At 42.5% G+C, this 25,520-nt stretch overlaps 1 protein-coding gene across 10 annotated transcripts in view; it reads left to right on the top strand.

Moving 5' to 3' along the window:
* The first annotated feature begins 8,313 nt into the window (after positions 1-8,313).
* The window catches only part of LRRN1 (leucine rich repeat neuronal 1), a 38,571-nt gene continuing 21,364 nt past the window's right edge, over positions 8,314-25,520 (top strand). The window contains exons 1-2 of one of the 10 annotated variants that reach the window (XM_008519012.2): positions 8,738-9,259; positions 12,342-12,427. The gene's annotated coding sequence lies outside the window, so the exon portion shown is untranslated. Of the gene's footprint in view, positions 8,435-8,729; positions 9,260-9,308; positions 9,704-10,099; positions 10,344-12,341; positions 12,428-25,520 lie in introns of those variants that run through there. The other 9 variants (XM_008519037.2, XR_011527390.1, XM_008519028.2 and 6 more) reach the window with 9 other exon arrangements.

Raw genomic sequence — 25,520 nt, 5'->3', positions numbered from 1 at the left:
TATTCCAAAGTTTGCAAAATGCTTCCTTGATTTGATTAAATCAAAGTCTGATTTGATTCAGAAAACAATCCTATGAGAAGACAGGCTGGACATATGTCTTTACTCTGACTTTTCAAAGGACGCATTAAAGGTGATGGCACGTTGAGAGGTATAGGACTAGTCAATGGCACACTTGTGTCTTCTGACTTTGGTTCAGGTCTCTAGAGATCTGTATGCATGCAATGCATGACTAATATATTTGAATAGCCAATTTTGAATCAATTTATAAATCAGAGGTTGCACATCCAAAACCACACAGGTGGGTAACATAAGTGTGTGACTCAAGCTTGGTGTAAGGCAATAGGCAGGATGGTGACTGAGATCATCTAAAAATTCCTACCTCACTAAAGGTATTCACCTTCCAGAGTTTTCAATGTGCGAGCCAACTGGTACTCTCACCCTGCTGGTGGGAATGAAAAATGCTACCACCACTTAGAAAGACAGTGTGGCAGTTTCTTAAACAGCCAAATTTACACCTACATATGATCCAGTCATTTCATGCTTGGATATTTACCCAAGAGAAATGAAAGCATATATCCAGACAAAGACTTGAACACAAATATCCAAAGCAGTGTTAAATGTGATAGGCAAAAGCTGGAAACAAATGTCTATCAACAGGCAAATGAATAAACGCATTGTGGTATATCCACACAATGGAGTTCTATTCAGCAACAAAAACAAACTATTAATACAAACAACAACATGGAAAAAATCTCAAAATAATTATGCTGCGTGAAAGAAATTCTAAAAAATACAAATTAATCTATAACGACAGAAGGCAGGTAAGTTTACTGAGTGTAGGGATGGGCAGCAAGGAAGAGGCATGGCAGGTAGGAAGGAATCGAATACGAAGAGGCACAAAGAACCCTTTGAGGGTGATGGATCTGTTCATTGTCTTGACTGTGGTGGTGGTTTCAGGGTGTATACAAAGGTCAAAATTGTATAATTTAAACATGCGCAGTTTCTCATATGGCAACTGTATCAGTTTGCTAGGGCTGCTCTAATAACTACTGCAAACTGAGTGACTTAAACAACAGAAATTTATTTTCTCATAGTTTTGAAAACTAGAAGTTGGAAATCAAGGTGTCGGCAGGGTCGGTTCCTTCTGAGGCTGTGAGGGAGAATCTGCTCCAGGCCTCTCCACTAGCTTCTGGGGCTTTGCTGGCAAACTTTGTTTGGTTTGTTCCTTGGTTTGTGGAAGCTTCACCCTGATCTCTGCCTTTGTTTTCACATGGCATTCTCCCTGTGTGTGTGTCTGTGTCCAGATTTTCCCTTTCTATAAAGACATCAGTCAGATTGAATCAGGGGCCCACCCCACTCCAGTACGACTCATCTTAACTAATTATATCTACATTGACGCTATTTCCAAACAAGGTCACATTCTGAGGTACTGGGGGTTAGGACTCCACATCTGGGAGGGACACAATTCACCTCATGCCAGGAATTACACCTAAATAAAACTGTTTAGAAAAAGAACACAAAACTACCAAACTAGTTAAACCCAAATTCAACCATCAATTTTACGTAATAGTTGAACTTTTTCCCTTCCTTTTTCGAAAACGAAGTCACCTCTCGAAGTGTGAATATGGTACTGATGCCCGGTCTCTCTCTCCCTTTTGTTTTTTTGCATGCTTAGACTACTCCATGTTATGAGGTAACTCAGTTCTCTCACCCTTTTTTTCTCCTCCCATCACCTGTAACTCATGAAATTTCTGTGGACCCTTCTTTTTTAGAATGTGCTGGCCTTCATCTGGTGAGAAGACATCCTTTATACATCAAAACCACCCTATTTTTCTCTCATTGGTTCCAAATACTTTCAGTGGTACTGCTTGGCATGGACGTGATCATAAACACAAACATAGCCACTGGCATTAGATTCACCTGTCTGCATTCAATTATAAGAAGATCACTCAGATGATTCAGAATGTGCTTATGTTAATCTTTCAGATTATTGGAATTAGAAAAATAAATTTCTTATAGCAACCTAGTAGACTCTTGAGAGTATATCCACAAACTTCTTGGAGGCCTGAGGATCCCAGTTAAAGTTACACTAATATCAGGGAAAGATCCCTCATGTAAAAATCAGGAGAACTAGATTTTAGACTTAGCACTCCTATTAACCAGTGGGATGACCTTAGGTAAGGGTTTGAATCCACCCAATTTTCCCAGATGCTCTGAAATACATGGAAGTGTCAGTGTTCTTGCGACTTGACTTTGCTCATCTGTGAAATGAAGAGGTTGAGCCAGATTATCTCTAAGGTTCTTTTCAGCCCTCAAATCAAAAAGTACTCGCTGAATTGGATTGCAGTACAGCCTTGCTTCTAGCCACTAGCGTAAGCCACCATTATATATCACATCTCTCTCTGCAGCTTTTCTTTTTCCAAAGTTACAAAACTCAAAAACTAAGTCCCTTTTCTGAAAGACAGGGTGTTGCAGTGCCAGGTTTGGGCAGGGATAGACTCAAGGGTACAATGGGAATCAAATTTAAGGGGATAAGGATTACAACAGATGACTAGTCTAGTAGACAAGTACTTAGTTATCCATGAAAATGGAATACCGGCAATGTTTCACTCAGAAGAGACTGCTAACACTCAGAAAGTGTGAGCGTCTCTACTATAAAAATAAAATGAAGTGTAGCAAAATGCAGACAGACTTGACAAAGGAAGGTGTTCGACAAAACGGAGGGAAATTCTGTGAGTCCATGGTTTCTGCAGAATGTGTATAAACCAGCTGTGTCTACTTGACCTGCCAGACTTTCCTTTATAGCCTGGTAGGCCCCCAGGCCTATGTGGATATGAAATTTATGATAATAGGGGCACTGAATTCCATTGCAGTAGTCTCTAAGCATTTTCTTACGAGGAATGATTGTGAACTTCCTAAAAGTTTTATGGTTACTCAAAGAAAAAGGATGTTACTGAAAGGAAAAGGAGTATAAGCTGCTGACGGGGCAGCTGACGGTCTTCCTCTTCCAGCCTGAGGTCTCTGGGAACTTCAAGAAGGCAATGTGGTGATGGTTATCAGGCTAGTAATCATCCAAGAACAGTTTTAAGAGGAACTGAGAATTGGAAAGCCTGCCTAGCAGCTGTTTCATATATATTTTGTTTGCTCTAATGACAGCCTCTTAGTTGCTGTGTGACCCTGATCCAGTCATTTCCTCCCTCCTACCTCATCAGACTTGTTATGAGGACTAAGTAAGATGAGAACCAAGAGTAGGAGACATTGCTGTATTTCTAATGTATATTGCTTTACTTTTCAGATTGATTGCTAAATGTTGCAAAATTTCTCCCTCTACCTTTTAGGCACACACCTGGTCTACACTCCCCAGCTTCCCTTGCTGTTAACTGTAGCTACGTGTCTGAGTTCGTGGCAAAGGAATGTAGGGGGAGGCACATAAGGCATTTCTCAGTCGGGTCCATAAAATTTTCCCACGGGGTCCTTTCTTCACTCTCTCTTTCCCATCCTCTGTGTAAATGGAAGGACGTCTGCAGAAATAGGGAAGAACCAAAAGAGGGAAGCAGCCTGGGCTCTGAATGACCAGGTGGAGTCTATCCAGCCAGGAACACACTCTGTTACACTAGTGTGAAATAAACGTGTCTTATTTAAGGCACTGGGGTTCTCTGGTTTCTTTGTTCCAGCAGCTAGCATTATATTAACTAGTGTGTTACCACTTAGCGAATGCTTGCTACATGCTGGGCACATAGACATCTCTTTAATCCTCATGAACCCTATGATATAGATACTATTATAAACACAGAGAGTTTAAGTAACTGTTCAAATTCACACAGCTGTGTTGAGCTGGAATATAAAGCTCATGGCATAAATCAAGAACCATAACTCTTAACCATTATACTATACTTCCTCTCTCCATATAGGAAACATTACTAACCGTAGGATCTGACACAGAGTAAGTACCCGATTTATGGTAACTATTATTATACAGGCAAGAGGGAAATCAGAATGGAGAGCAAATAAAAGAAACTTGATTTTAAAACTCTCTTATCAACTAAAATCTTTACAATATAAAAGCAAAAAACCTAAATAACTGTTTATTTTTTAGTAAAGTCTGACTGTGTAAAGGTAAGTAGTAATAAAAAAAAAGTAGAAAAAGTTGAATATGTTAAATTGGTAATCCAAACTGTAGTTTATGTATCTATAGTTCAATAACCAAAATGGGCATTTCTAATAAGTATGTTTATTATAATATATGCTATAGCAAATAATTGTAAAGCCCTTAGATCTCACCAACAGAAGACTGGTGGAATTATACAGGCATTAAGCATTATAGTTTCAAAAATTGTTTAATGATACAAAGAAAATGCTCATGATATAATGTGTTCCAGCCACATAAAGACATTCATTTATTAATTGATTCAATTCATCCACTCAAAAAATGTTTACTGAGTACCTATTACATGCTAGGGGCTGGGCTTCGAGCTGGCCATCTGGTCTTCTCCTTCAAACGGTATATAGTCTCATTTTTTTAGTGCTGGCTTTGTCAATAGACTAGCAGAGTCCTTTTCTAGGGCTTGGTTTCCTTATCTATAAAATAAAGAGTTTGTATTAGATTATTGTCAAGGGCTCAGCAGCAATTAAGTTCTACAAGCAGAAGCAGGATTCTCAACCCAGTCACACACAAAGACATTTTCTGGTGTATCTGCAAGGGTATAACTCAACTAAAATTGCAACAGTACCATAAACTTACTCACGTGAATTCCATCTAGAATAACAAACCATCTTGGTTTGCCTGGGACTGAAGGGTTTCCTGAGATGTGAGACTTTTAGAACTAAAACTCAGAGAGCCCCAGATAAACTGAGATGGTTGGTCACCTTAGTTCCATGTCAAATGATTAGACTTAAACGATAAAATTAATTTTAATCATATAAACCTCAACGAATACCTTTTTTGTGTTGAAATGATTTTGTATGCAGTACAAAACTGGAAGAACAGGAACTATGTATATGTAGCAAACCCTCCCAATTGTCCAAAATTTTTAAAGAAAACGCATTTGGCGGGAAACTTGACAACGGTCACAGCAGTCACACAATTATGAGTTGCGCAGTCACCATCAGCTTGGTGGTGGTTGTTTTAAAACTATAATATTAATTCAAAGACTGAAAGGACACTGACTACCAGCACTGTATTAATACTTCAGTTAGACAGAGACATATTTTCAACTTTCAAAAACTGTGGTTTTAAATGGCATCTTATAATTTTGTTCTCAAAATACAGATGTTCTTTTAAAGATTATCCTAATACGATCACCCTTTAAAGTTTCATTGCTCTTTCCTTCCCTCATTTACCACATAGATCAGTACAATTAGGCTAATACCAATTATAATGTTTCTTCAAACCGAAGCTAAGGAACCTCAAGGGGATGGTGGGGCAATCCAGAGGGATTTGTGGTGCCTCAACACAGCCAGCTCCAGAGGCAAGGACTCCTCCTTACATTGACAGTAAGACCTGGCCCTCTTGGGAATGCTTGGGCTCTTTTATCCATTTCCATTCTCTTCCAAAGCCTCCAAGGTCTTCTACAATGACTTAAATGAATAAATATTAAGACAAAGTCTTTTTATGCTCATAAATTCAGGACCCCAGGACTGGGTGAGCTCACTAAGAGTAATTCAGGTAGACGTAAAGATTCTAAGAAAGAAACAACTGAGTTGAGTTTAGTTATGCTGGTCCACTGGGAGTTTCCTCTTTTTTTTTTTTTTTTTTTGTTTTGCAGGTGGAGATTCTCCCTAAGCTAACATCAGTTGCCAATCTTCCTCCTTTTTTTTTCTTCCTTTTTCCCTTACAAAGCCCCAGTACATAGTTGTGTACAGTTCTTTTTTTTTTCTTTTTTAAGGCTTGGCACCTGGGCTAACAACTGTTGCTAATCTTTTTTTTTTTTTTTTCTGCTTTATCTCCCCAAACCCCCACTGTACACAGTTGTATATCCTAGTTGCATGTCCTTCTAGTTGTGGGATGTGGGATGCCGTCTCAATGTGGCCTGACAAGTGGTGCCATGTCCGCGCCCGGGATTTGAACCCTGGGCCGCCGCAGCGGAGTGCGCGAACTTAACCACTCAGCCACAGAGCTGGCCCCCAGTTTTAAATTTTTCTATGTGAGCCACCACCACAACATGGCTACTGACAGACAAGTGGTGTGGTTCCAAGCCAGGAACCGAACCCGGGCTGCAGAAGCAAGCATGCCGAACTTTAACTGCTAGGCCATCAGGGCTGGCTCAGGAGTTTCCTCTTCCTTCATCCCAATGACAAGGGGCTTTTAAGTGTCAGTTGGTAAAATAATCCTGAAACCCTTTCACAGAGTTACAAAACAGCAGTTCCTAAAATTTGGATGAATTAACCATTTAGGGAATTCATTAATTTTCCACCAACTACCAAATTTCAGACTCCTTTGTAAACGCTACGCCCACATTTGTCCTTTTCTCTCCCACACCAATCTTTCCTACACACACCCCCCCCAAGTCCTCTCCCCATCTCTGACATATACATTTCTTCCTAATGATAATATCCTTCTGTTTAGAGCCAAATAAATGCTGTGATCAAGTAGAAATGGGCAGAGCTTCCTTTCTCATTCTTGCCTTGGGGAAGAGGGAAATTAGTTTAAATAAATGATTTGCTGATCTAAAAAGAAATAAATTAAACAGTGGGGAGATGGTCTGTTGCTCTCATTGGACCTGCTGGTGTCTTTAAGATATCCTGGCACTTGTGTCAATTCTTTCAAATAATCATTCTGCCTGTCTGACCTGATGTCTTGCTTAATCTTCACTACCTGGCCAGTAATGCATAGTGCTTACATTTGTTGTATGCTTCTATGTACCAAGAACTGCTACATGCTTACTCTTACTTAGCCAGCATGACCTTTTGGGATGGGTACTGTTATTAACCCCACTTTATAGCCAAGGAAAGTAAGACTTAAAGAAGGAAAGTGACTTGCCCAGAGAGACATAGCTCATCAATCGCAGCGCTGAGATTTAAAGCAGTGTTGGCCTGGTTTCAAAGCTTATACACTCAGGCTTGACTTGGTTTCTTCTTAGCTGGGCTTCATACCAGCCTCATGAAGTCTCTTCCAAAACTTGGAGGCTGTTAAAGATCTTGCCTCCCAGAAAGAGTAACTCCCCACCAGTACTAATGGCTACAACTGGCCCCCAAGATCTACCTCCGTAAAGCTCCACTCTGCAGGGTACAGCATCATCACCCTTTCACTCTCAGAGAGACAGTCCAGAAAACCCAAAGGAGACTCCTAAGAAACTGTGTTCTCTCTTTCCCCGATCATTCAAATTCTATATTTCCACCAGAGGCTCACCTTTTTTCAGACAAACTCCAAGCTACACATAATCAGCATGAGAAAGGGTGAAAGAGGCAAAAGTACGACTTTTGGGAAAGGTTCTAGACTCGACTTGCTTTGAAAGTTCTTCAACCTTATTCATTTATAGGCACCCCCCCACCTTTTGAACACTAGTTGCAATGAGTCTTTTTGTATAGCTGTCCTTTTACTCTTCATTCTACCTTCTACTCTGAATCCTAATATCTTCATTCTCTAGAACCTTCTAAGGCAAGTAAGTAGATCACCTACTGCTATCTACGTGACAGTGTCAGGATAGTTACCAAGTAGGAGCATCAAACATTTATCAGACATCTATGAAATACACCAAGAAGTGCTATACAGATCAGATAAAAAGATAAAAGATTATTGTTATTAAATTCAGACTATGTCTTCAAGGAATTCAAACGATGATTCTGTAATATTATGTCCTTCCAAATTCCCCAGAAGCTCTCAGCTTGGACATCATGAGGAAATGTCACTACGTTTTCTTGCTCAAAGTCGTTCAGTACTGAGGGGTTAATAATGCCCTAGCTTAAAGCAGATGCTCCAGCACAGGTACCAGGGTCTTCTCCTGAGCCTGGCTCTAAGCCCGCCACTCGGAAGCTGAGGCTCAGATTCATGTGCAGTTTCCAAAGACCCCTTTTCACCCCTTGCTCTGACACCTCCCACTTCGGACTACATTCTCAATCCTCCACTTATTTGAACACAACTTTCACACCTAACAAATCAGAAAGCTGTAATTGCAAAGTTTCAGAAACGTTTTCAGAAAGCCTTCCTAAATTGGAAGTGGCTTCGCCATTCATTTAAGCGTCTGAATACCACTTCCCGCGGCGAGGGCGCGGACCAGTTCCCCAGCCACGCGTGTACGCACACCCAGGCGTGCACATACAGCCCAAGGGATCGCCAGGCATTTCAAGACGAAAGGTCAGATTCCATACTGAAACTTGGCGCTCTCTCGGGTTGAATTTTGTCTGCTTCTCAAGCCCTGAGCCCAAGTTCCACACTGCGGAGAGATCTGGCCCCATTGTGCCCAGCTGACCTCCCAGCACCGGCATTGTTTTTTCGGTATGTCTTTTGCTAAGAAACGGCAGTGTGCTTTGCCTCCCTAACCCAGCCGCAGCCTGTCGTCCCCCAGACAAAAAGCGGCGGCCCGCTGCTCCCTGCAGCGGCCGCGGCGACGGCGCAGGACGGCGGGGCCACCCGAGACCCGCGGCGCTGCGCCTTTGTTGGGCGGGCTACAGATGGTGCCCCAGCACGGGGCTGAGCCGGGGGCGGCGTGGGGGGCGGGAGGCCGGGAGGGGAGGCCGGGAAGGGGGTCGGGCGGGAGGGGAGGAGACCGCAGAGCAGCCAATCGGCGCGCAGCCCATCAGCTGACCGCTTTTGCTTACACCAGGTGCACGCCGGCTGCGGGGAGCACAAAGCCGGGCAGACCGAGGGCGCCGGCAGCGAGCCGGGGAGCTAGGCGAGGCCCGCGCGCCCGCGCCTGCAGCGCCCTTCGGGCGAGGAGAGGAGCCGGCGGCGTCAGCCCGGGCGGTGGCATCCGCGCGGTGGCATCCCTAGGCGCCCCAAGCGCCTTCCTCGGGACCTGGCTGCTCGCTGTCCTTCCCCCTGCACCCCACTTCTCCTACCCTCTTGCCCAGCCCTGCCTGCCTCTGCCCGGCCCCCGAGAGCCGGATTGAGCCCAGGCCCGCCCAGCAGCTGTTGCTCGTGTGTCGCTGCCTTGCCTCCTGTCTTGGTGCTCTGCCGGGGGCCCCCAAAGAGCCAGTGAGCGCTGCGGGTTCGGAGGGAGGCGCCGCTCAGCCGGTGCTCCTCCTCCTCCTCTTCCTCCTGCTGCCGCCACTGGTGCCCAGTCCGTGCGCACCCCGACACCCCCGCCAGCCGGGCCTCGGGGTAAGTGCTCTCGCCCAGCCGGGAGGCGGCGGGAGATGTGGGCGGCAGCAAGGGGAAGTCGAGGCAAACTTGGTGGCGCGGCGGACCGAGAGGGTCTGGGGAATCGCAGGATAAGATCGCGGGCCTTAAGAGGACGAGGGGGCGCGGCTCACGGAGCTGGGGAAAATGACGAAGTCGGAGAAACGGGAATCTAGTAACACCCCCCTCCCCGCCCAAATGACGGGTAGGGGAGAGCGATAGTTCGGAAGGAAGGCCAGACAGAAATGGGCAAAAGGCAGTGACAGGAGGCGAGCCCACTGGATTTCAGGGAACGACGCAGGGGTGGGTGATGCCCGGGAATCCGGAGGAAGGAGGGCTGCTGGGATGTGAACTGGGGAAGGCAGCTCGGGCCAGAGAAGAGCGCGGAAAGGGGACCCGAGGAGTTGGAAAGACGACCAAGAAAAGGTAAAGGAAGGTGGCAGCTTGTGGGAAGAGAAAAGAGGAAGGACGTCTTGGCGGTGGCCTTGTCGGCGAAGAAGGGGGCAAGGGGCGTAATTCACAAAGCACCGAGTGTGTTGAGGTCAGAGCATTCTGAAGAATCTGCTCAACTGTTGGGCGGTCTAAGTGGGGAAAAGACCTCACCCTACACATTTTGAGCCCAGAAGAGGTGGCAGCCTCAGGAGGCTTGCCAGAGATGGTAAAATGTCAGGGAAGCCTCGGTCAGCTCCAGGAACGCAGCCGGTGCTGGGTTCCCCGCGCGGTCGGGGTCGGTAGCGAGGAAAGTTTGCCAGCGAGTGTCTTTTGTGCCGCGTGCAGAGGGGTGTGGGCAGCCGCCGACTCGGCGCTTCCCAGGGCCCAGCCGCGACCGCCTCCCGCGGAGGGAGTCTCTGCTGGCTGGCTGGGGTGAGGTGGAAAGATCCAGCAGCGGGAGGGGTGCCGCGCACTCGGGACAGATGGGAAAACCCGTCCCGGGACGCTGGCGAGGGAGTCGGCGTGGATACGCGGACTGGGAGATTGGGCGGTTGTACCTGCTTTGCGAGAGGGGGTCCTTGCCTGCTGGGTTCACCACTGTAGCCCCAGCGCCAAGAAGAGTGCCTGGTACTGGGTGAGTGAATGCCCGAGGTGCGAATGGTTTTGAGGCATCTGAACCCCACAGGCAAAGGCCAAGAGTCCAGGAAAATGGACCCTTCTCTCAATCTCATGCCACCATTAGCATTCTCATTCTCAGATCTAGATAATAAAGGAAAAGTGAGATTCTGTGTGAGAACAGATATTGCTGACTTGGGCTTTTGCTTGTAGGATTTTCTAAAAGACAATATGTTGTTTTCTTTTGCAATTTGCTGTGCCACGACGGTCTAAATAATTAATATTACTTGAATATGCTTATTACTTCATTTTTCCGAGGTAGGACTAGAGGAGTGGAAAGTTCAGGAAGGTACTTTGATCACTGTTAAGTCTGGAGTAAAAGTGGTGTTGTTGGCTCCCGGGCCATGTGTGTCCCGAAGTCTCTGATTTGCATGCAAATGTGAGCGAATCCTGGCAGATGTCTGGCCTCATCCATTCACATGAAGGAATTTGAAAAGACAAGGAGTCTTTAGTTAACAATAGACCTTAAGAAAATGGAATAAAGGCACAGTGTGAGTTTTTCTGTTTGGAAATTCCATGTCTTGCTGATACCTTTATTCAAGAGCCAAATTCTCTGAGTGCTATTGTATAGAAAGCTCCAAGTACTGCTTGCTCTTTACCTGGCTGTGTGTTTTTGTGCAACACTGATGCTGGACGTTCTGAGCTAGTGAGGAAAATGTTTATCTGAAGCAGACAGTAACTTTAATCCACTTCTGGTCATTGAAGTGATTTCTGGAATTGACCCCTCAACTTTTAGAGTTTCTTTTCTGCTTCCTTTAGTAATTCCACCTCCTGCTCACATTTGCTCTCCACCCTCAGAGATGTACAATGTAGGAGAAGATAGTTGTAGTTGACCGACATGAAGATCTCACTCGAATGTTCACTGTCCAGTCAAAATTATTTTAGTTGTTAAGGCACCAAACTTGTAGAAGTGGAGGTGATGAAATCGTCATGTTCTCAGTCACCTGAGGGGTTTTCGGGTCTCAGGACAGAACAATGAATGGGGACGCCGTCATGCAATAGACTCCAAAACAGGGAAATTTCAGCCTTGTCTAACATTAGCTTTAGACAACAGCACTGCTCACCTCCTGGCGCTGTGCGACGACTGAACAAAAGGCGGGTGGTGTGGCCGCACGTGAGCCCTGGGATTATACCTACTGACAAGCCAGCCCAGTGGCCTCTTCTTTTGTCAGCCTCAGACACTGCTCAAGGGAAAAAGAACCTATTCACTGAGCAGCATTTGCCCCTATATTCTATATATTCACTGAAAGGGGCATTAAAATACAACCGAAAAAAGAAAAAGACAACATTGTTTTGAGAACTCAGTTTTGGGGGAGGAGGGATGGGCAACAGATGTTAGTCTGCTATTTTACTTGTTTCCTTAAGTTATTTTTGCTGGTTCAGTGACTTTTACACATAAGGCAGTATTTTCCCAGGAGCGGAAAAATGAATTGAGTCAAATTTAAGTAAGAGAATTTTATAGCCAAGATTACATTTTCTGTCTTAGAGCTATCTAGAAATCAGAAAGTAACAAATCATTATAATAAACTCTTCTGTGACTTAACCCTGGGATTCTGTCTTCATTATGGACCTGAGGGCTAACTATAAAATACAGTTGACATTTCTAAACTAGGCTATAAACCATTTTATTGTCAAGTTATCATCTAGGTTTTTTTTAAATAAACCTGGTAACTTTAAAATGGCCAAAGCCTCACCTTTGTGAGAACTTCTCTTTGGCTACTGTCCTGCCTGTGTGAAATCTTTATTCTGCAAGTCTAATGAAAGGGAAGATTAGAGTTCATTCGTTGGTAAATAAAAGTAATAAAGCACTTAGCAAAGGATCACTGTGCTAAATAAAATCTTAGACCAGATCCAGCTGCAGACTCCGCTTCTGAATAACACAGGTAGCTCTGGGTAGTGTCTGGAATGCCCCAAAAAGCAAGGGAAAACTCAACCATTGATCTCTCTCTGGTTTTAGACCCTGCTAAGGCTAGCTTCTTGACCTGAACTGCTGGAACAAGTACCACATATTCTAAAGCAGTGACACTCATGGGAACAAACTCGGTAGGTACTGAAGAAAGGCTGCCTCTACAGAGTTGTATTGTTACTTCCCAAGTCAGTTGGGTATGACTATAAATAATCAGAATGGTGGGCTTTTTATGCCACCATAAATAAGCCATAAGCCATAAATAAAATATGGTAAATTATAGGACCTAGATGGCATTTTTTACTAGACTTTCTGAACGCTTTCTTACAATTTATTTTTGTTATAAAATAATAGTTCTTTGAATGATTTCCTTGAGCACTAATGTAAGGTTGCTCAAATATTGTATTTAATTTTTCAAAATTATTATGCTGAGCATTTATTTTCGGCTAAGCCAATCTGGAGATACAGCAGATTCCATTTTAGAATCATATTTTGGTTTCTGGGAGCAATGGAATTATCTTTAACTCATGAATAGAGCTTTGATTAATATTTTATTCAAGATGAAATTATAATTATATAGATGAAGTCAGGAAAACATGTATTCTCTCTTGTTTTGGCTCAAAGTGCAGAATAGAGACAAAAGTTAAACCCTATCTGTAAAAAAAAAAGGGAACCATTCACTTTTATAAGTCTTCTTAAATGAATTTTGTTTTATAAGTTTTCTTGTTTTCGCATATTACCATTCCCTACTTTATGGATATGTTACAGAGTGTAGCCTCTGAGTCTTGAAACATAGGCAAGTGCTTAATAAATGGTTTGTTGACATTGCAACTACAATACGTGATAAAATAATATAGAATATATTTACAGACTTTATGGCCACCCTATAGAACTGTGAAGCATATTACTCAATAATTAGAACATATACCTTTTTATGTTACAATAATTTTTTTTAGAGAAACAATATGCAGGCTTACATATTGTTATATTTTTTACTTTTTGACTATTTTTTCAAAAGGTCTAGAAAGGAAGGATGTTATTAGCAAGTTTATCAGTTATTTGATTGGTAAGCAAGCTATTTTCTAGTCATGGCAAGGTGATCTTGGATCAGTTTCTTAACCCCACTAACCCTCAGTTTCCTCATTTATAACATGACAGGTTGGGCAAATAGGGCTGGAAGGACTGACTGCCACAGTCAGTGAGAGTGCTAAAAGATTTGTAGAGGCTGTGCCTCCACTAGCACAACTAACAAACATTGAACTTGGATGGAGTCATTATACTTAATACACTGAGAATCATCCCTGAGATGCAAAGAAACGAGGTTTAAACTTGCAGTGATACACACTGAAGGTCCGTCAACTCTGACTTGGGAGGACCCTCCAAAGATGCTGTTGTATTTACTTTTGACATTTAATTTTGAAAGCTGTGGAGTGAAAACTGCTTTTACGGTGGCTTATTGCCTTCCATTTACACTCTTTATCGCACAGGGGTTGGAATGTTATTTGAAAGCTCTGATTAATATAAATGAGTCGCAATTTTCTGACCCCAGCCGTCCTAGCTCACATCTATTATCCCACTGGCGGACATGTGGACTCCACAGCTGTCCCCTCATTTGTGTATGAAACAGACACACTGGTGGCATTTTTTGGTTACCATAGTTACATTAACAATATACATGTGGCACGACATCCTTCCACATGAAAGGCTTTTGTGGCAGATATTTTGTAGACCTGGGACTAAAGGACAACTACTTAAAGTTTGGGGAATACGTAAATTAATCTGCCGTGTTTCATGGAGCCACCATTTCAATTATGGGAGGAGAGCCATCCTAGAGTGGTATCCAGCAAAAGCAATTGCAAGTCTCTGGCTAACAAAGATTTCTAAGGGAGGCATTTCCAACAATGTCTAACCTCTACAGGAGGGTGTCTATTAAATATTCATTTCAAAATATTTGCTCCTCCTGTTTATGACTGCCTTTTGTGAGATAATGTATTAGCATAGTCATTTTCAATTCATACAGGAAAACTGGACAGCATCAGTATAAGCATCCATCTCAGTAAGACCGAGGAGACAAAAAATCAGTTTGCACTATTAAGCAGTAAGCACAAAGAGAGAATCTTCATTTAGGAAAACTAAAAAAGCTTTACCAAGAAAGAAAGGTTGCTTAATTGGTTTCATGCCTATAATTTTCCCCTCTAGAAAAAATGTTAGCATGGCAATAAAGAATATCATTAACCTGCATTGTTATTTCACAATAGTAATAAGTCTTAATTTGCATCCATAATAATCACTGTAATCAAGTATTGTACAGGGAGTCAGGAAGGCGCAGGCTCATTTCCCAGCTCTGACATTAATGACTCAATGTGACATTCTAGATGTCCTGCAACCCTCCTGGTGCTTTGTGTCCCTATCTGAGTTGTGTTTTCAAGGATCCAGGAGTGCTGGTAGATGTTTCTAGCATTACTGCTGTAAAGAATTTGATTTCTGCCCCAAAGGCCATGATTAAATGGAGAGCTGAAGGTCTAGGGGACACGGCCACCGTGCTCTTTTTGGCGAGGTGATTCTTCTGCTTCCTAATCCCACAGCTGAGAATTTTTTTTTTTTTACTATAATTGCTTCTTGACCTTTTGGCTAAGATCAAGTGTAGAAATTATTTTTATCATTTTAAACATTTCTCCCTCTAATATGACAATTCCCCACCACCACACCTGGTCCTTCTTGAGGGAAAGAATTTTGCCTGGGATACAGGAAGCTGCTAATGATCGTGGAACACTTGTCCACCCATAGAGATACATTGAGTGCCAGCTGTGTGCCAGGCATTATAGGACGTACTGAAAACAAAAGAAATTAGCTTGATTTTTCTGCAGCTTATACATTGAATCCATCATAAGCATTTTGTTTCCATCAGTCATGTATTCTACAAATGTTTCTTGAGTGCGTGGTATGAAAAAGGCACTCTGCTAGATCTAGCATGGAGGTTTTCAACCAGGGGTGATTTTTGCCTGACAAGGGGGCTTTTGGCAATGTTTGGAGACATTTTTTGTCAGTTATCATCACAACTGAGGACAGGGGTTGCTACTGGCAGCTAGTGGGTAGAAGCCAGGGATGATGCTAAACATCCTAAAATGCACAGGACAGTGCCCAGAACAGAGAATTATCTGGTCCACATTGTCAATACTGCCAAGGTTGAGAAACCCTCCTCTAGCAGACATTGGCTCTGCCTTCACTGAGTTTAGTAAGGGTTACAGAAAGGAGACTGACAAGTGCAGTGAAGTGTGCTGTGATGGCGAAAGTGTGAGCTACAGAAGTGCAGAAGGAGTCTTCATTCAGATTTTGGCTGCCAGGAAAGGTTTTAAGAAACATACTGGTTAATACACAGAACAGGCTATCACCTGGAACACAAGTGTTCAGCAGGAAACAATTTTGAGGGTTTTATTTTCCTTTTTCTCCCAAAGTCCCCCGGTACATAGTTGTGTATTTTTAGTTGTGGATCCTTCAAGCTGTGGCATGTGGGACGCCGCCTCAGCATGGACTGATGAGTGGCACCATGTCTGCGCCCAGGATCCGAACCGGCGAAACCTCAGGCCGCCGAAGCAGAGCGCGTGAACTTAGCCACTCGGCCACGGGGCCAGCTCCTGCAGGAAACAATTTTAGATCTAATCTCATTGAACACAAGTGAGTTGGTTGGTTGGTTGAGAGAGGGTAGACTCCTTAAGTTTGTCGAGAACTCCAAGGTGAAAATGGACTTGTTAATTTTTTGTAGGACTCAGTCAGTATTCGGAGTATTGTGAGTAGGCAGGAGACTGGAAACAGAATGAAAGTCAGTAGTAAGAAACATAGGACTGTGCAAGCGGCAGAAAGAGAAGATGGGGCTGAATTGCCAAAGCCTCATGTTTTAAAACTTCAAATTTTGCAGAGTCCTTAGTTGACCTGTAACGTTCTGAGACACCAAGGATTATTCCTTCTCCCTTTTTTCAATAACTAAGGGATCAGAGCCATGGAGAGGTTCAGTGTGACCTTGGACAAGTCTCTTAATACAGCGAAGGTTTAGCTGTAAAACTAGAGGGGTTGCAAAGCTTCTCTTCCTGGAGCAAGTTGAATTTGTCGAAGGTCAGGTGTCCAGGGAAAGACCAAAGCTGGGGTAAGCCCCAAGGCTCCCTGCCTCTCTCAGACCCAGTGCCTTTCCCACTCACACAGAGCCTGCTTCCTGGGCCGTGGAGTCAGAACAGTGACTCAGCATTCTAGCTCTTGGCTTAACAAAGAGAGCGAGGACCTAGGATGCGTCAATTAAAATGTATCATGCAAGAAAACTTAACTTGGGTTTCCCAGTCACCTAAGGACTAATCAGACTTTCTCTCTAGTATCTTATCTTAAGCTGACTTTGGAAGCTTAAAAAAATGCTTGTGACAAGCTGGAAGATCGCTGCTAGGTAAGAAAATGAGACAACCCAGAACATGTGGAAAGATTAAGGATGTTCTGCCTAGAAAAGAGATGCAATAGTGGCATGGTTTTCTAGTTTTGTTTGATTTTTGCTTTTTATTTTGGCAGAGGTATTTTAACTTTTCTCCCGGAGAGTGCTGGCCAGGGTATACATACACACACATGCACACACACATATATACAATAGAGGAAACATTAGATTCCATACTTAGAAGGTTATGTTTTGGTTTTAATAATAAAACTTGCATATCAAAATGTGTTTTGGAGAGAGCCGTCTCTGCAAGTCTTAAAGATGTAAGGACCTCTCACTTCTCTGGCATGGTGTAATGCTTTCCTATGAGCAGGAGCACTGAGAAGCTGCATGATTGCTCAAGGTTCTTTTCGTCTTCATGATTCTGTGATTTCCAAGATCATGAGCAAGAGTTATGTAGGACTTCAGCCATGTCCTCAGAGTTTCCAGGACACTAATGGAATCTATATTAACTCATCCGACCATGATAGAACCACTGAAGACGCTGGGGTGGCAATTAACTGGATCTCTCCACTTGTTCTCCCAGCTGATTATGGTTCTGTGCACTGAGGACTACATGTAAGGTTTAAACACTGCCCCCCCACCCCCCCCCCCCCCCGCCCCCAAAGGACCAGTTAGCTTTGCTGTGTCCTGTGGGAAGAGCCTATCTCTGGAATCCCAGCCAACCTCCTCACATACTCACAAAATCATCATTTCTCACCTGGGAGGCCAGGTGAAAAACTTGAGTCTTTTCAAAGCTATCTGAAGGAAAGACACCAAGTATGTGGGCAAATGCTGGTGGGATGTTTTTCTCTTCATGCATGAAGGATAGCACTGTCAAAATGGAACCTAGTGAAGAAGTTTCCAAATGGCTTCACCCTAAGGCTTGAACAATGGAGTGAGAGATTTACTCCAAGTAAATGAGAGGCTTTAGTAATTAGGAGGAAAATATTACATAGGTCTCCCAAATTGTATCCCCAGAGTCCACCATATTACCTAATATAGAGTGTAGTAGAAATAGGAGAAAGACAATGACATCCAACATCATCGTGCCTTTCCAATGTGTGCCAGAATCCCATACCCCTAATATGTATTAACTCATTTAATCCTTGTAACTACTCTACAATGTATGTACCCACTTTATAGCTCAGGAAACGAAGGCACAAAGCAATTAGGTAACTTGCCCAAGGTCATACAACTAGTGTGTACTCAGTAACTATTTGTGAAATGAATGAATAATGAATGAAAGAATATACGTCTGTTTCAGAGGAGAGAGTCCTTTATTCAAATTCTCAGTTTATAGCAGTCCTGCTTTCTAGGCAGGGCATTTTCATGAACTGGCTCTGTGGCTGGGTGACAGATGAAGTCTCAGAGCTGGTAAGTGGCAGAGCAGGGATGTGAACTTGCCTCTGTCTGACTCAGATCCGCACCGTTAAAGCACTGGGTTATGTTTTTTCTTCAACTGCAGCTATAAAACAGAAAAGACTAGACTAGCTCTCACAGGTCCTCTGCCTCTAAAAATTCTATAGTTCCATTATTAAAGTAAGGTTTATGTAAAATGAAACATGGTGTATTTTTTACTTTAAGTTTTGAAATCTAGCTTGGTATTTTTATTTAACCAATTATCATTGAATTATCCTTTAAAATTATATTGTAATTATTAACAGAACATTTTTATCTCGTATTTAAGGTAATTTTAAATGGATTAAAATGCATACTTAAAGACTGCACTCTCCTAACCATTACCATCACACTGCATATTAAGTTATATCATCGTCTAAATTTAGAAGGTTTCTAAAAATTGAAAAGCATCTTTCTGTTACACAGAAAAAAAGACAGAAATAAAATGATTAATTTTGAAAAAAGTTAGTCTTTGATATTTGCATAGATAAGTAGATTACTGAATCTTATGAGAAGTATGGAATGATTTTTACAAGAGCTTAAAACTTCTAGCAATATGAAAAACTACTCAAGATTTGCTCCCACAGATTGTTTTGCTTTAAGGGATCCTTCTGACATGCAAGAGATGCATCAGAACAACGTGAATCACTGCCATGGTGTTACAGGATGTGCAGCCCAAGGCAGGGTAGAGAGAGTGGATAACTAGACGGGTCTTAGAGTTGGGAAGCATTAGTTCCAAAAGTGCATCTTAGCTCTGTGGTCTGAAGTGATTGCAGTGAGCCTCAGATTGTCATCTATAAAATGGGGAAAATGATAGAACCCGCCTTATAGAATCATTGGACTTCTTCAGTGAGATCATGCGTATAAAGCCCTGTGCACAGTTTCTGCACCGAGGTAAATACTTGGTAAATAGTAGCAATGAGTAGAAGTTGTATTATTCTGTCGAAATCTGACACTTCCGATTGCTATGGTGTCTGCATTCCAAGGATGCTCATTCAGAGGCAAGTAGAGGGATTTTAAGAGCCAAGATTCAGACCAGATGTTTGTGAAGTCAGTAGTTCACGTGGTTGGCACCTTTTGTGGTAGACCCCAAAAGAGGTTTGTATCTGTCCAGATGTGCAAGAAATCTTGAGTCAGCTGATGTGCTTTGAAAGAACTGGCGAACAGATGAGTACATTAGAGACTTTTTTGTTTGTTTCTAGATTCTTTTCTCTCTCTGAAAATATTATAATGTTGCTAAGTTGTAATTCATAGAATCATATTTTCCAACCAGAGAGAACAGGTTTGGTTCAGAGCTACCATTCCCCAAAAAGGAACTGAATTCAAGACATTGTCAGAACTTACAGACCAAAAAGCTTCAACTCTCTGGGATCCACTGTTATATAAGAAAATTGCTGAAGCAAGTAAAACTCTTAGAACAATGGCTAGCATCTTGTAGGTGCTCAATAAATCATGCTGCTACCATTGTTATCATTGATTCTTAGTATCAGCATCTTCATAACATCATCATCTTGCTTCTTGACCAAACTGCAAGGCTCCTGGTTGGGACCAGATCAGAACCCAATATAGTGTAAGCAAGAGTCCTCCTGGGAGCAGGATCAGTCACAAAGTCATCAGGCCAGCCAAACTGTGTGACCCGTAAGGAGACCCCTGGTAGATTGACACAGGGACAGGTTGCTGTGACTTATCCTCTCCCCTGTTACAGCTGGCAGATTTTTATATACATGTGAAGGGGAGAGTTGAAAATACTATTAATTAAGTACCTCGTTTTCTTTGAATTCTTGAGGAGCTAGATAGAATAATTCTTTACAGAGAACTTTATTTTCATCATTTTGTTTAATCCTCCTAATCAGAGCTTCCCAACTGGTAGGTGGCTGCATTTACAGGTAATTGGAGATGTCAATACTCTTAGCTCTTGGGGACAGCCAGTACCACTCAGCTAGTCACGTCTGGCTATCCCCGTGAGCCAATAAATAGCATTTTCCAAGTGTGCTGAGAGGAGTGCGTAGCAATTCTGCAAGGTAAGTATTACCCCACTTTAAAGATGAGGAAAAACCTGAGACAAGGAATTCAGCCACTATCTTACAGCTAGTAAGTGTGTAGCATCAGGTACTCTTAACTCTGGTTTTCCCCCAGGCTGAGTTAGTCACACTGTCCTTTATTCTCCCATATCTCCTTGTCCTCACTTCCAGTATGGCACATGTTATCTGAATTTAGAATTATTTATTTGCATTGCTCTGACACCATCACCACCACCAACTGCCCCTTGAGGGAAAAGTCTATAACTTACTCAGCCTTGGGCTCCTGGCACCTAGAAGAGCACTTGGCACGTGGAAAATACACTTAGCAAACATTCAGTGAATGCTTGAAGAAAGGAATTTCCATATCATATGTCTGTTTCATTTTGCCATACAACTTCCTCTTAACAATTTTTGCAAAATTATTTCCTATATAGTGTGTTTGGTGGTCTACTGGTTAAGATTTGATGCTCTCACCGCTGTGGCCTGGATTTGTTTCCTGGTCAGGGAACCACACCACCCATCTGTCCGGTGTCATACTGTGGTGGCTGCATGTTGCTGAGACTGAAAGCTATGCCACTGGTATTTCAAATACCAGCAGGGTCACCCATGGTGGAGAGGTTTCAGCAGAGCTTCCAGGCTAAGTCTAGGAGAAGGACCTGGCCACCCACCAAAAAAACTGGCCATGAAACCCTATGAGTAGCATGGAGCATTGTCTGATACAGCGCACCAGAAGGTGAGAGGACAGGGCAAAAAGAGCAGGCAGAGTTCCTCTTCGCTGTACACAAGGGTCTCTAGGAGTTGAGGAATCAACTCAATAGCACTAACAACAAGTATAGTTTGTTAGAATTGAGTAGATCATAAACCTGTATTATAGCAGAGATGTTAGTGCATTACTATTTTAGAGAGGTTATTATAGAAAGTTGAACTCATTTGGGGTGGTTTTGTGATATTAATTCCAAGGAAGTGTTACTAATCAAAATTATTCATTAAATGCATGTAGAATATCAAGTGCTATTAGAGGGGTGATGTGGAGGATGAAAAAAATGTACATGGTATTGCTTCCATCCCAGATGAGCTTCGGGACTCACTGGGGACATAGAATGAATAGAGACAAGTCAGAAAATAATTGAGTGATCATCTGTGGAAATTTCACAACAAAACAGAAAAAAATGGACTCAGACGAGACGGGTCTGTGTTTGCATCTCAAGTCTATCACGTACCAGCTCTGTGATCTTGGTTAAAAGACTCAATTTATTTGAGCCCCAAGCTCTCTCATCTGTAGAATGGAGGGATGATATGAACCCACAGCGTTGCTATGAGGGTATGGGGGAAGCACTTGAGACAGTGCTTAGAACATGACAGTCATGCACTTTAGTCATTTGGCAAATACTGGCCGCACCACTTCTGTGCAGATATTTTTGTCTTAGGTGAGGATACAGTAATGAGCAAAACAGATGAAATGTGGTCCCTTCCCTTGTGGAGCTTGCCATCTGATGGGAGATGAGCGTTAATCCAATTATCACACAAGTGAACGTGAAACTCTGGCTGTAGTAAGTCTAGTGAGCAAGAAGAACATGACGCCAGAAGAGAATATTACATGGAGGCTTCTAAGAGAAGACCTCCCTGAAGAAATGACTTTTAAACCAAAGTCTCAAGGGTAAGTAAGAGTTACCCAGGCACAGGGGGTTCCCGGGTAGAGCTTTGCAAGTCAAGACCCAGAAGCTGGAAGGAGCTTGATGGATTTGAGGAACAGAGAGAAGACCAGTGTGGCTTAGAATAGAGCAAAAGGGGGAACATTAACCCCAGACCTTCCTTTACCCCTTCTCCAAAGTATACTTGGAGGTCAGAGAAGACAGAACTAGTATGAAGTTCCACAAAGGGAGAGTTTGTGTTATTATACAGAAGGAATGGGATGTGTCAAATCTAGTCGTGGAAGGGGCAAGACCACAGAAGGCTCAAATTCCTGGAGAAACAAATCGCATGAGCAAGGGTTCAGGGGTCTCGGCTGGTTGAGTGGCATGCCAGTGCCTGGCATATTTGGACTGGCACATGTCAAGCTCCAAAAGCTGAAGGACACACTAGGGAGAAAGTCTTCTTCATTTCTGTGTGGTCTTGCACACGTTGTTTAACTTCTCTGACTCTTGGTTGTGAAACAAAATAAAAATATGTAACATCACAGCATTGTGAGAATGGAAAGATATATAGTTGGTGTCTGGGAAGTTAGTTTACTTTCTTTTATTTCCTGCATTCCATTGCCTTTTTTCCCCCTGTAATACATTTTCCTTTTATTGTGGATGAACTCCTGAGTAAGACACTGGCTTATTGACAACACATCACCTGTGTTGCCCACAGACGTAAATTTTTTAATACTAGTTTGAGGATAGCTCAAAAAATCCCTCTCGCTTGGCATGCAAATGCTTGATGTGTAGAATATCATTCTTGTTCACTATCTCCATTATGTAAATTGCACTTAGCCACATCTGGCTGGTGTTAACATGAAAGAGGTGACTGGTGTTGAGTTTGTAAGATCCTCCAAGAGATTTAGATGGTGAGTAATTTGATTAGGGTGCTAATGACCATAAAACCTAGTTGTTATTGATTTGGCCTCCATGGACAGATCTACTTTTCTGCCTTATCTCAATTATTATGGTTCATAATACAGAGATCATTTCAACACTGAGTTAGCATGCTGCCCCTGTAATAATTTGTTGTAGCTCCATCTTTGTATTGACATATAACTAAATTCAGACACTATTACCAAATAGTGATCAAAGGAGGTGGTAGAGTTAGAGTCACTTATTTTTCAGCAAGACGCAGCATTACCCTTCATAGTTGTACTATGCTTTATGGTACATCTCTGGCTCCCCTGCACCCTTTCATTACTAACTTGCTTCTCTCTCTGTGCCTCTTAAGATCTTAAGTCCTCTATTAGACCTTTATGAAAAAAACATTTCTCTCTAGCCGTAATCTCACTCCCAAACTCCAGTCCTGTATTTCCAATTGCCTGCTGGATATTTTCACTCTAAAAATCACCACATCACTGAAGGGTCAATAGGGGGCAGTGGTTTTCAGCACCCAGAATGACCTGTGGCTGTACAAGAGGATGCGTAGCCTTCTGCAGAGGAACAAAACCACTACAAATTGGCCCAGAAGGGAGGGAACCAGAGGGAGAAGTACTCCAGCTTTTCTCTTCCCACCTGTAATCACTTAAATGGAAATTCATCCCACTTCCGAAATGAACTCTTGCTCTTGTATGACCCTATCTTGTTTTGGGTTCCACTATCATCGTAGTCATCAGACTCAATGTCTTGGCATTATTTTTAACTCTTCCCTTTCTCCACATCTAGTCGTCTGTAGTATTTAATAGATACTTCTCTAGTTGTGGTTCTCTAATATCTCTTAAATATGGCCCTTGTCTGTTCCTATACCACAGCCCCAATTCCAGTTCTCATTACCCCTTATTTAGCTTTTTGTAGGTGTTTCTTAATGGGGTTCTCCATATCCATTATGTTCCCACGCTAGTCTCTCTTACACACAGCTGGTGGGTTAATCTTTCTGAACTATAGAAATTATCCCATAGTTGCCTAAACTAAGGACAGGGAAAGACATTTATTAGTCTCTGTGCCTATGTAATTATGCTGGATATTTCCATGCTACCCTTCTCCACTTTATTGTACTCTGGGAATTAGACTTGTATGGACTGTATCAATGGGTCTTTTGCCATCTGGTTTCTTGTTGGGTTCTGCTTCCTACATTAGCTAGCTCAGAGGGCCTTGACCATCCTTTGTGAGTTTACCTTAACCTTGTTCATGCCTTATAAATGGTCCCTTTTTAAAACTTTATTTACTTCCTTTTGAGTGTACCATCTGTTTTCTACTAGATCTCTGACATGGATAATAAACTGAGAGAAGGCTCATAGCAGGCCTCGTCCTACCTCTGTCTTGATTTCCATTGCTATCTTGGCAGCCCTTACATCCCATTCAAAATGAAACAGTTCCTACTCCGTGTACTTATTCCAGTTCTGCTGCTTTGGTGTCTTTACACCAATGATGTGCTGGTTAATGTTTAACAGCCAGCTCTCCAAAAAGCTAATCTCTGATTTGTAGTGTGTGCCAATTTCTGTGGTGTAAATACACTCACCATGACCAATTTTAAGTTACTAACATGATGTCTGTGAACTTGGATTTGGAAAAAAATGCTCACAATTCACTCAAGACACCACTGCCTTGCAACAACTTTCCCTCTACCTAGGATGCCCCCCCGCTGCACTTCCCGCCCCCAACCCCCGGTGCCCAGTGCCTTACTCAGAATTGCTGCTCAGTAAACTACTCTAACTCATTTCTGTTACTCCTGTGGGCATTTGGAATGGTACCGAATTGCTAGCCACATGATGATGGTAATACTTACTAACTTAGAATTTTCTTGAGTGCTGACATGACCGCTAGTTAGATTTTTAAGACTTAAAAGCCCTCAAGCGAAAATAAGCTACCTGTCCACATTTTATGCCAAGTTGCCAGAGCCTACTACTTAAAGTTACTTAATTCTCCAAGAAAATCATTCTCATCCGCTGGTCTTGTTTTCAAATTGTGCCTTTATTATCCTCGTTCAAATATGATTTGAAGACATAAACCACCATGAAAATATATTTCCTCACTATTATAACCATTTGAACATTCCACAGTTTGACTTGTGACCCCTTAAACCTAAAACTCTACAGAAAACTTTTAATGTGCACGTTGGTCCTAGATATGTAAGATTGCGCTGCAATTTACTCTAAAAGATACTTTATTAGGAAAGAACGTTTTTATTTAGTCAACCTTACTAAGAGATAACTTTAATTTTGCTTCATTAAAAAAATGATTCCGGGGGCCAGCCTGGTAGCTCAGCAGTTAAGTGTGCACGTTCCGCTTTGGCGCCTGGGATTCGCTGGTTTAGATCCCCAGTGCCAATGTGGCACCGCTTGGCAAGCTATGCTGTGGTAGGCATCCAACATATAAAATAGAGGAAGATGGGCACGGATGTTAGCTCAGGGCCAGTCTTCCTCAGCAAAAAGAGGAGGATTGGCAGCCGATATTAACTCAGGGCTGATCTTCCTCAAATAAAAAGAAGATTCCTATATTTAAAGTTCAAAAAGTAACTACAATTTCTATTAGGGCAGTAGGAGGTAAAGTAGTGAAGATGATTTTATAATAGCATTGGATTATTTTGTATTTTAATGGTTAATGACAATATGGATATTCAACTAAAACTGTTCTTTTACTTTTAATTTAATAAAACACATGAATTGAAGAGAGACCGTGGAATGTACTATGATTTATAATGCCTGCTGGCATTTTAATATTCTTAGCTGTTCCTTTG

The sequence above is a fragment of the Equus przewalskii genome, chromosome 15 (genome assembly GCF_037783145.1).
Source record: "Equus przewalskii isolate Varuska chromosome 15, EquPr2, whole genome shotgun sequence".
Classification (NCBI taxonomy): domain Eukaryota; kingdom Metazoa; phylum Chordata; class Mammalia; order Perissodactyla; family Equidae; genus Equus; species Equus przewalskii.
The sequence above is the reverse complement of the archived record's forward strand: the minus strand, read 5'-3'. Positions and strand labels throughout refer to the sequence as shown.